General features: G+C 32.5%; 1 pseudogene; it reads left to right on the forward strand.

Annotated features, from left to right (window-relative positions):
- Positions 1-795: 795 nt before the first annotated feature.
- Positions 796-3,078, forward strand: LOC120198915 (annotated as a pseudogene).
- The last annotated feature ends 8,069 nt before the right edge of the window (positions 3,079-11,147 follow it).

Below are 11,147 nucleotides of genomic sequence, written 5' to 3' on the forward strand. Positions count from 1 at the left end.
AAAGTATCCATGCAGACTTGGAAGTAAATAAACAGATTCGAAATAGATAAAATAGTTACTCGAGCATCAGATTGCCACAAGAGCCAAATTCCAACATTAAATCCTTGCTCTTCAACCCGAAAAGAATTAGGGAACCCCATTTTCATTATCACCTTATCCACTTTACAACCACTAACTCTCGTTTCCAATAGTCCAACAACCAAAGGCTTGAACTCTGTAATGAAATTCTTGAAATGACGCAAATAGGAAGGGCTAGCCTCGCCCTGATTATTCCAAAACAGATAACTAAACATCAATAATAAGAAAGAATGTAAATCGAGTTATTGACCAGCCCCCACATCATCATGTTCTTCATCAAGGACGATATCCTTGCCCCCTCGTATTTACTTCAGCATTTGGGTCATTGCTACATTCCTCCATACTTTCTTTATCGAGACGAATTGCATCAATCGTGGTAACAGCCGATTGGACCCACTCAGCTAATAGAGTTCGACTCGGCGGCTTGTAACTCAGTAGCTTTTTAACTCTTAGGGGCGTTTGACGGATTTTTGCATTCCTGGAAGGAATATTTTTTTCCGAGTTAAATACCCACGTTTAAATAGGCCACATTCCCAAATGAGGGTAAAAGTTTAATACCAACAATATTTTTTTATTATATATTACTGAGAATATTATTCCTACATCTCACCTAGGTATTTTTCTATTCCCATGCTCTGCCGTCTAAAATACCCTTTTCCCGTTAACTTATTATGCAAATGAAAAAATTCATATTCTTCGATTTGGCGAGAAAAGATCAACAGATCGAAGTGAAAATGGAGTGTGTGTTCGGTTTAGTAGGAATTGATTTCGCCGTTGTTGCGGCGGACTCATCTGCGGTTCACAACATTCTCGTCCACAAATCTAATGAAGACAAGATCATGATCCTCGATTCTCACAAACTCATTGTCGCTAGCGGTGAACCCGACGACAGGTTTCCCTCTTTTTTTTTATTCCGTATAAATCTAGGAATATTTATTCATCATAATAAAATTTTAATGATTTTTGTAACTTTCTGTTTCTCATATAGAGTACAGTTCATGGAGTACATACAGAAAAACGTGGCTTTATATCAATTTTGAAACGGTATTCTTTTGACGACTGCGGCTGCTGCTAATTTCACTCACGATGAGGTTGTCACTGCCTTAAGGAATGTATAAAAAATTTTGGCTTGTAGTTAGGGTTTTAATAGTGCTGTGATTATGACTAATTTAGAACTTATGTTGGCATTCTTTTAGTTGAATATTTTTTTTTTGAATTTTTAGGGAAGGTTTGATGAGTTGGAGATTTTAGGCTTCTAGAATTGTAGTAATCGCTATGTACAATAAAACTTTACCATGCCCTGAAATATGTGAGGACAACATTACTTCTTTTCCCGTTTACTGCATGTCACATTGGACTAGAGATGCATCATTCTTAATGGTTGCTAACCTCCCGATATAAAGCTGAAAAGCTTGTGTGGAAAGAATATGTAATGTGCTTTTCATTTTGAGTTGAATTTTTAGTTATAGCCAATTTCAGGAGATCCGCAGGTAATAGTAACTGCTTTCTACTACCAGTTGACTGAAATGAACTGCTTAGCTAACCCACCGGAGAGTCTGAACTTGCTTGTAAACCACTTTCTTTCTCTGCTTGCCTAAACAAAATAAAAGAACTTTAACAAAAACCCGAGAGAATTTTATAACCGAAAGAAAGAAGTACATGTTCAAGCTTTACCCTAAAAAGGGGTATTTGTAGTCTCGGAATTCCCCAAAACAATCATTTGTGCTTGCTTTAACGGGAATCCTTGGAATTAGATACTACCATGTTAAGTTGACAATGATTCAGAATAGAGTTGATACTTCCATTGCATGAATCATGACCCTATGACACCTCTCTTCAATTAAGTAGGATGCCGTTTTTGGTAGAACACCTTTGGAAGCTTTATGACATCAATCCTTGTTTTTGCGGAAGATCAGGTTAGAACAGTCCAATGAATTTTGAGTACAATGAAAATATTTTATTATGTTTTGGAGTTCCAATGTTGAATTAGAATATCTTGTTGTTCTTGATGCCTCTGTTATTTCCTTTTCTGATTGACTGTTTCGTGCAGGTGCTCAGTGCACTTATTGGTCTTTAAGGTCCTAGACTCTTTCAAATCTATTTATGAGGTTCCTTCAGTTCCAAGGTTTTGTCTATGTTTATTTTTAGAGTTCATATTTTATGCACTGATTGTGGGTATATACACTGTCAGTGTGTCAAATGATGTTATCTCATTAAAAGTTTTGAGAAACAGGTATATATAATTTTATTTTCAAGGAGGAATCATGATTTGATTCATTTACAGTGTTAAGATTTGTACACTATATGTGAATTGGATGTAACTCCTTTTCCAACCAAATTGATTTAACAAATTCATGAAGAGAACTTGATGCTTACGTTTTTGTCTTGAACCATGATGTGGATATCTTGTGTCCTTTCACTGCAATAAACTATATCCAATAGTTTTCATTTAAAATTTTGATTTTCAGTTTCTAGCTTTTAGTGATTGCATCAGATATATGTATTTTTGTTGCCTTTAAGTGCCTTTGAACATACAGAAGATATCCATGTATGAGAAAGATGTTTTTAGTTCTTTACTGTGTTCCATGAGAATGCTGATTTTGGTCCTTTTTCAACTGCTTCCTCCTCTCTTCTACTACTGTTAACAATGACATTTGGCTTTTCCAGAATCCATGCTCTATGAACATCCTTCTTGCTGGCTATGAAAAAGAGATAAGCCCGTCTCTGTACTATATGGACTACATTGCTACACTTCATAAGGTTGATAAGGGAGCATTTGGTTATGGATCCTACTTCTCTCTAGTCATGATGGACAGGCACTACCACAGTGGCATGACGGTAGAAGAAGCCATTGATTTAGTCGATAAATGCATAATAGAGATCAGATCAAGACTGGTCGTGGATCCTCCAAACTTTGTCATCAAGATCATCGACAAGGATGGAGTAAGAGAGTATGCCTGGCGTGAATCTGTCAAGGATGCTGTCATTGCTTCAGCTTGAAGATATTTTCCGTGGACTTGCTCTTCCGTTCTGAACGTTTAATTTGCATGTATTGATAGGGAAAAAACTATTTACCTATTGACTTGATTATGTTTTGAAGTGGAAAAAGATTTGGAAATTTGATGATACTTTTTATCATTGTTTGCAATGATCATTATGATTACACCCTGCTAACTATCAATTCATTTTGAGTTCAAGAAATGATGTGCTCTCTCGATCGATGAATGAATATGATATGATTCTTTTTCTATTTGTTGTAGGAATTAATATTTGAACATTGTGCCAGTTCATAGGGGCTTTAATTTTTTCATATTGATGGCTTAATTACGGCGGAAGAAGAAAATTAAGATGATATGTTATCTAAGTTTTGATTTTTTTGGATAATTATTAAAATTACACATTAATTTTGTTAAATGCGTAAGTAATACATAAATATTAATTTATAATTTTATATAATATATATAATTTTGATTTTTTTTAATTGTATATATAAAATTTTAATTTAATTATACACATTTAAAAAGTAAATGCATTCACTTATAATAAAGTCATCTTTGTACATTTTGGTAAGAGTCAAATGATTCATCTATTAAAATATTCATATGCTAATTTAGTTAAATGTTGATGTAAAATTTTAATATATTTTAGATAAATTATGTAAAATTTAATATTAATTAAAATTAAAATAATACATGATATATTTACTCTTTTATTCTATCAATTTATATATAATTTTATAAAATATATATATATATATATAATTTTTTATTAAAAAGTATATATATTAAAAATAATAAAGTAATATATTCTCGATGAATTTTTATATAAATATTTTCATTTAAATATTTAAAATTTCACTTGTTAAAAAATATAGAACAATGATAATTTCGTAAAATATACATCTCAATAATCTTTTACTCCTTCAACCAATCTTACATTTCTGTCAAATAAATCAAACATAGTAATGTAACATTCTCAGTAATGTGTTAGGTAATGTTACATTCCAGTAATCATATTTCTAAAGATAATCTTACATTCCGTGAACCAAACGTACCCTTAGATTTTTCAGATTCGTATCGTTTAAACCCTTGTGAGTACCCGACTTCAACAACCCACTTTTACCACGACCTGAAACCTTCTTTCCCTCACGCCCCTCGTTGACTGTCACAGCCAAATGATTACCATCCCGAATGATTGGCATCACAACGTTAATATTATCACTCATTCCCACAATATTGGAAATGTCAGAAAGAGGCGAACTGTTAATAGGAGCCGCGTGGGTGTACTGAGTAACCCCAATGTTGTTGCTTCCTTTACGGTGGGCCCCTTCAAACCCTCAACACCACTCCGTAATTTAACCTGTACCTCACTTGCTGAATTAGCCGGCTTTTTACCCTTATCTCTACCATCAACCGCGGTTGTTTGCCCAATAACCACCTTCGGATAACCACCTTCCACCTCAACATTTGATTTGACAGTAGCCGAATCATTCTCTACCACGTCCTGATACAAAGCATTAAATTTGTTCACTTGGTTTTGACATTGTTCAGCATTCCCAGATTGTCCCACTTTGTTTACTTTTCATGGGCGTCTTCTCCTAGCTGGGGCGACGATCCATGGACCAAATAAGTCCTCTTTATTAGTAGGAATATGAGGATCTTGGTTGCCACCTTCATTTAATGATCTAGTGAGCTAAATGATTTTTTTTTTCACAATAATAATAACTCTAATACAAGTTTTTCTACTTTGACAAAAATAACATAATCCTAAAATTAAAATGATTATTATTTGTAGTTTACCTTAAAATTTATTATTGGTAGGAGTGTAGACTGTTGAATGTGTTCGTTACGTAGAGTTTACAATCTTATCCTTTGAAAGAAAAATTGAGAGTAAACCATTTTACTAGTCATTAAATTATGATATCAATTCTAAATAGATCATTGAATAAAAGAAATGATTTTAGTCTAGAATCACATAACACCTTTTCTCTCGCTTAGGTTGTGGATTCAATATTAATCAGTAGTAAAATTCATCTTCCTCTTCTACTAGTGTTAAAAAAATAAAATAAAATAAAGAATTCATTGAGTGACCTTAGTGATTAAAGAGAATGTTATTCTTTTCAGAGGTCCTGAGTTCAAGCAATTGTTTTTACAGAATGCGTATGCATTATTAATGACTGAGAAATATTATAGCCATATAGTGTCTTATTAATAAGAATTAATAAAATTTTGGATAGGTTTAAGGGAATGAAGTTGAAACTTGGTAAGTAACATTTAATCATTATACCAAACTAGATAATTATTTATAATTAGAAAAAAGGCATATTAAATATATAAAAATATACATCTAAAAATTATGTAATACTCCATAACTCATCAATATGTTATATATATATAAAATATTGAAGTAAAATTATAATTAGGCAAAAAACATTAGAGGTCCATGTACTTTTGGAAAAAAAATCAATATGACTTTCTGTTGAAAACATTTTGATATTTCGATATAACAAATTAAGTTAAATGAATTTTAAGATTTTCCAAAATGATTTTCTAAGTATATTCGATATAATTATTCGAATATCAAAACATTACTCAAAATATTCCAAAAATCATTTTTAATCCCTACTTAAGTGTAAAATTAAGTTTTAATCTTAAAACAATTTCAAAATAATCTTTCAAAGTATTTCGAACCATTTCAAAGCCAAAAATTCCAGATTGCTCAGAGGGAACCGATTCCCCCCTAAGGGGGTACCGATTCTCCCCTGAATGGTTTGGCTCCGAGATTTCCAGAATGCTCGGAGGGAACCGATTCCCCCATAGGGGGTACCGATTCCCCCCTGTTCAACGGTCGAAATATTTGAATTTTACACTTAGGGAACCGATTCCCCATAGGGGGTACCAATTCCCCCACGCTCTAAACTGTTTTATTAATTGTTTTCACACTAAAACAGCTATATGATCTTCACTAATCATCCCCAACGTTCAGAAGAGATTCAAGGTGTATTTAAACAAGTTCTGAAGCCCTTGATCAACAAGAAATTATAGAGAAACAAGAGAGAAAGCATCAAACACCAAGTTTGTGCAAATCAAGCCAATTTTCCTTTCAATATTCATTTTGCTTTCAAGAACACCATTTGTGCTCATTTGTAATTATCTTTGAGTGTTCTTTTCTTGTTCTAGAATTGTGCAAACATCTTACCTTGTGAGGTTTTCTTGTAAGTTTGCAAATTTGTAATCTTCTCTTTGGGAAAAAGAGTGTTCTCAAGAGTTGGGGTATACTCTTGAGGGATTTTGTAAGGTTATCTCTTTGGCCTCAAAAGGAAGAACAAATTAGTGAATTTGTTGGAAAATCCTTAGTGTGGATAGCTAAGGTAGTGGACGTAAACTTTGTTTGAGAAAGTCGAACCACTGTAAATCGCTATGCAATTACTTTCAATTTTTCTGCAAAAGCTTCCACGAAATTTTTAATTGCCAATTCACCCCCCTCTTGACCGATTCCGTCGATCGATTAACTCAACAATTGGTATCAGAGCTTGACTCATTTGAAGGTTTAATCACCTCTTGAGTAGATCCGGGAAGAGTTAAATCGATAAAGATGGCGTCCACTTCTGGTTCATTCTCTATGGAAGAATCCAGACCAATTGACGTGCCTCCTTACTTCAATGAAACAAATTATCATCGTTGGAAGAGGTTCATGATGATATTTATCCAAGCACATGATATGGAAGCTTGGATGATAATCGAGAAAGGATATTCCTCTCCTACGAAGAAGGCAAAGAAGTGGAGTGATCAAGAATGGAAGAAAGCTCAACAAAACACAAAGGCCATGCACATGTTGTGTTGTGCAATTGATCCTAATGTATATAAAGGAGTTTCTTCTTGTTCAAATGCCAAGGAAATGTGGGATAAGCTTGAGGAGATCTATGGAGACAAGGAAGAAGAAGAACCAATAAAGGTGATGTCTCTATTAGCTCTCACAGAGCCAAAGGTATCTTCTAACTCAAATAGATTAAATTCAAAATCTTTTAATGAGTTACAAGATGCTTATGATGAATTATTTTCGGAGTTTGAGACCATGAACTCTAAATACAATAAATTGATTTCTAAATTTATTGCTAAAAATGATTTTCTTTTGAAAGCTAAAACAGACTTGGAAAATCAAAATGAAATGTTGAGAAAGGAGTTAGAGCTTTCAAAAATAAAATCTGAAAACTTTGAAAAAGAAATTTTCAAATTAAACAAACTTCTTCTAGAAACAAAAATGGTTTTTGAAAATCAAAATGAAATCTTGAAGAAGGATTTAGAGCTTTCAAAAATGAAATTTGAAAGTATTGAAAAAGAAAATTTCAATTTGAAAGTTAAGCTTGAATGTTTAACAAAAGAAAAAGATATCATTTTAAATAATTCATCTAGTTCAATAATGACAATATGTTCACATTGTCATTATCATGGTCATAAGGAACATACTTGTCCTTTAAAGAAAGGAAAACGATTTAAAATTAGACAAGTATGGGTTCCAAAAGGAACAAGAGGCATTGAAACTAATGTTCAAGGATCCAAAGCAATTTGGATACCAAAATCTACTTAAATGTCTCTTGTAGGTTTGTGGGAGCAATGGTGATGAAGATGATGATATTCAAGATGCTCTAGCCATACATGAAAAAGGAATGAGTAACCTCTAAACTTAATATTTTTATTTTATTTGGTTGCTCATTTAGTTTATGCATGCATGAGGTTTTAAATGTTGAATAAATGATTATGTTTTATCTCATGTATGTTGAAAAATATTGTATGATCAACATAGTAATTTTTGGTAATGTTTTATAAACTCTAGTTCATCATATTATTTTTTGGTCAAAATTGTTTTTAAAATGTAATTGATATCTCTTTAACAATTGATATCGATTTTTCAAGAACTTTGGTTTTGTAAAATTTTGACCTTAAATTTTTCTTAATGATTATGCATTTTTTTAAATATTATAAAGTTTTAATGCATAACTTTTTAAAAAACTTTATGCATGTGCTCTTAATCTCGATAATCAACATTGCATAATGTTTTGTGTGTGAATGGATTAAAGCATAATCCGATTAGATGAATTTGGCAAAAGATACAATGTCTTAATTTTAAAATTAAGTGTTTGCAAAATTGATTGACATTGCATCTACTTTGATTATGCTTGTTGGTCATAGAATAGGAAACATTTACATGGTGCATTTAGATTCTATTGATATGACTAATTTATGCCTTGTTGCTAAGGATGAGCATGATAGTTGGTTATGGCATAGGAGACTAGGTCATGCTAGTATGAGTGTTTTGCAACGGTTAATTCAAGGAGACTTAGTAAGAGGGTTGCCTAAGCTTAAATTTGATAATGATAAAATCTGTGATGCTTGTGCTAAAGGAAAACAAAAACGAGTTTCTTTTAAATCTATTAATGATGTATCAACTAGTAGAGTATTACAATTGATCCATTTAGATCTTTTTGGGCAAACTAGAACTACTAGCTTGGGAGGAAAACAATATGCATTTGTCTTGGTAGATGACTATTCTAGATACACTTGGGTTCTATTCTTAAGTACTAAAGATGAAGCATTAGAAAATTTCATCACATTTTCAAAAATAATCCAAAATGAAAAAGGTTACTCTATCACTAGTGTTAGAAGTGATCATGGAACTGAATTTGAAAATCTTGGATTTATTGAGTTTTGTAATTCTAATGGTATTAGCCATAATTTTTCAGCACCTAGAACCCCTCAACAAAATGGAGTTGTTGAGAGGAAAAATCGAACTTTAGAAGAAATGGCTAGAACCATGCTTTGTGAAAATAATTTGCCAAAATATTTTTGGGCGGAAGCAACAAATACCGCTTGTTATGTTGTAAATCGAGTAATGATTAGGCCAATTTTAAAGAAAACTCCATATGAAATTCTCAAAAATAAAAAGCCTAACATTAGCTATTTTCATCCTTTTGGATGTAAATGTTTTGTTTTAAACAACGGTAAAGAAAACCTTGGCAAATTTGATGCTAAAAGTGATGAAGGAATTTTTCTGGGTTATTCCTTAAATTCTAAAGCTTATCGTGTATTTAATAAAAGAACTTTAGTTGTAGAAGAGTCTATACATGTTGTTTTCGATGATAATCCCCTTCCGAGGAAGGATTCTTCTGTTAATGATGATGTAGGTATTGTACAAGCAAATGACGTTAGACATGACGTTGGAGAATCATCATCAAAGGAAGAAACAAAAGATGAGAAAACTCATGATCCCCTCGAGAATCCAACCAGTGAAGAAAGGGAAGTATCTTTTCCAAGAGAGTACAACTATGTCAAGGATGGTGAAATTATAGGTGATCCATCAAAAGGGGTAACTACTCGATCTTCTCTTAGAAATATATGTAATTATGTTGCATTTATTTCATGCATAGAGCCTAAGAACATCAAAGAAGCATTAAAAGATGAACATTGGATTATGGCTATGCAAGAAGAATTAAATCAATTTGAGAGAAGTAAAGTATGGACATTAGTTGAAAGGCCTAGTAATAAATCTACTGTAGGTACTAGATGGGTTTTTAGAAATAAACTTGATGAGAGTGGTAATATAGTAAGAAACAAGGCTAGACTTGTTGCTCAAGGGTATACTCAAGAAGAGGGCATAGACTATGATGAAACATACGCTCCCGTAGCTAGGATGGAAGCAATTAGAATGTTATTAGCATTTGCATGCTTTCATGAATTTAAATTATATCAAATGGATGTTAAAAGTGCATTTTTAAATGGTTTTATAAAAGAAGAAGTGTATGTGGAACAACCTCCAGGTTTTGAAGATTCAAAATTTCCAGATCATGTTCTTAAATTGACAAAAGCTCTTTATGGTTTAAAACAAGCTCCTAGAGCTTAGTATGAAAGATTGTCAAATTTTTTAATTGAAAAAGGTTTTTCAAAAGGAAAGGTTGACACTACATTGTTTTTAAAGCATAAAGGTAAAGATTTATTAGTAGTTCAAATTTATGTTGATGATATAATATTTGGTTCTACTAATGATGTTCTTTGCCAAGAATTTTCTAAGCTAATGCAAAGTGAGTTTGAGATGAGCATGATGGGGGAGCTCTTATTTTTCTTGGGACTCCAAATCAAGCAAAGAAAAGATGGCATCTTCATTAATCAAGCTAAGTACGTCAAAGATATGCTCAAGAAGTTTGGACTGGAAAATGGGAAACCTCATAACACTCCAATGAGCTCTTCAACAAAGCTTGACTTAGATGAAGGAGGTAAATGTGTGGATGTTAAATTATATAGATCCATGATTGGCTCATTGCTTTATCTAACCGCAAGTAGACCGGATATTATGTTTAGTGTTTGCTTGTGTGCTAGGTTTCAATAATGTCCTAAGGAATCACATTTACTAGCTGTTAAGAGAATCTTTAGATACCTTAAGGACACTCCTAGTTTAGGACTTTGGTATCCTAGAGACTCTAGCTTTAGCTTGCATGCCTTTTCTGATGCGGATTATGGAGGATGCAAATTAGATAGGAAAAGCACCTCCGGTACTTGCCAATTTCTTGGAAATATGTTGATTTCTTGGTTTTCAAATAAACAAAATTGTGTTGCATTATCTACCACTGAAGCGGAATACATTTCAGCTGGTAGTTGTTGTGCACAAGTTTTATGGATGAAACAACAACTTTTTGATTATGGAATTGAAGTAGGTACCATTCCTATCAAGTGTGACAATACTAGTGCTATTTGTCTCACTAAAATCCCATCCAACACTCTAGAACTAAGCACATTGAAATAAGACATCACTTCATTAGAGACCATGTCACTAAGGAAGATGTAGTTCTAGAATATGTTGATACTTTGCATCAATTAGCGGATATCTTTACAAAACCCTTAGACAAGGAAAGATTTTGGACACTTAGGAGAGAATTAGGTTTAACTGACCTATCTTCACTTAGTGTTTAAAATAATTTTAGCACTTTTAAGAATAAATGAAAAATGCTTATAAATAATAATTTTTGATTGCATTCTTGCTATTAGTTAGGGGGAGTTTGTGATTCTTAGTGAAAATTA

The sequence above is a fragment of the Hibiscus syriacus genome, unplaced genomic scaffold (genome assembly GCF_006381635.1).
Source record: "Hibiscus syriacus cultivar Baekdansim isolate YM2019G1 unplaced genomic scaffold, ASM638163v2 tig00005030_pilon, whole genome shotgun sequence".
Classification (NCBI taxonomy): Eukaryota; Viridiplantae; Streptophyta; class Magnoliopsida; order Malvales; family Malvaceae; genus Hibiscus; species Hibiscus syriacus.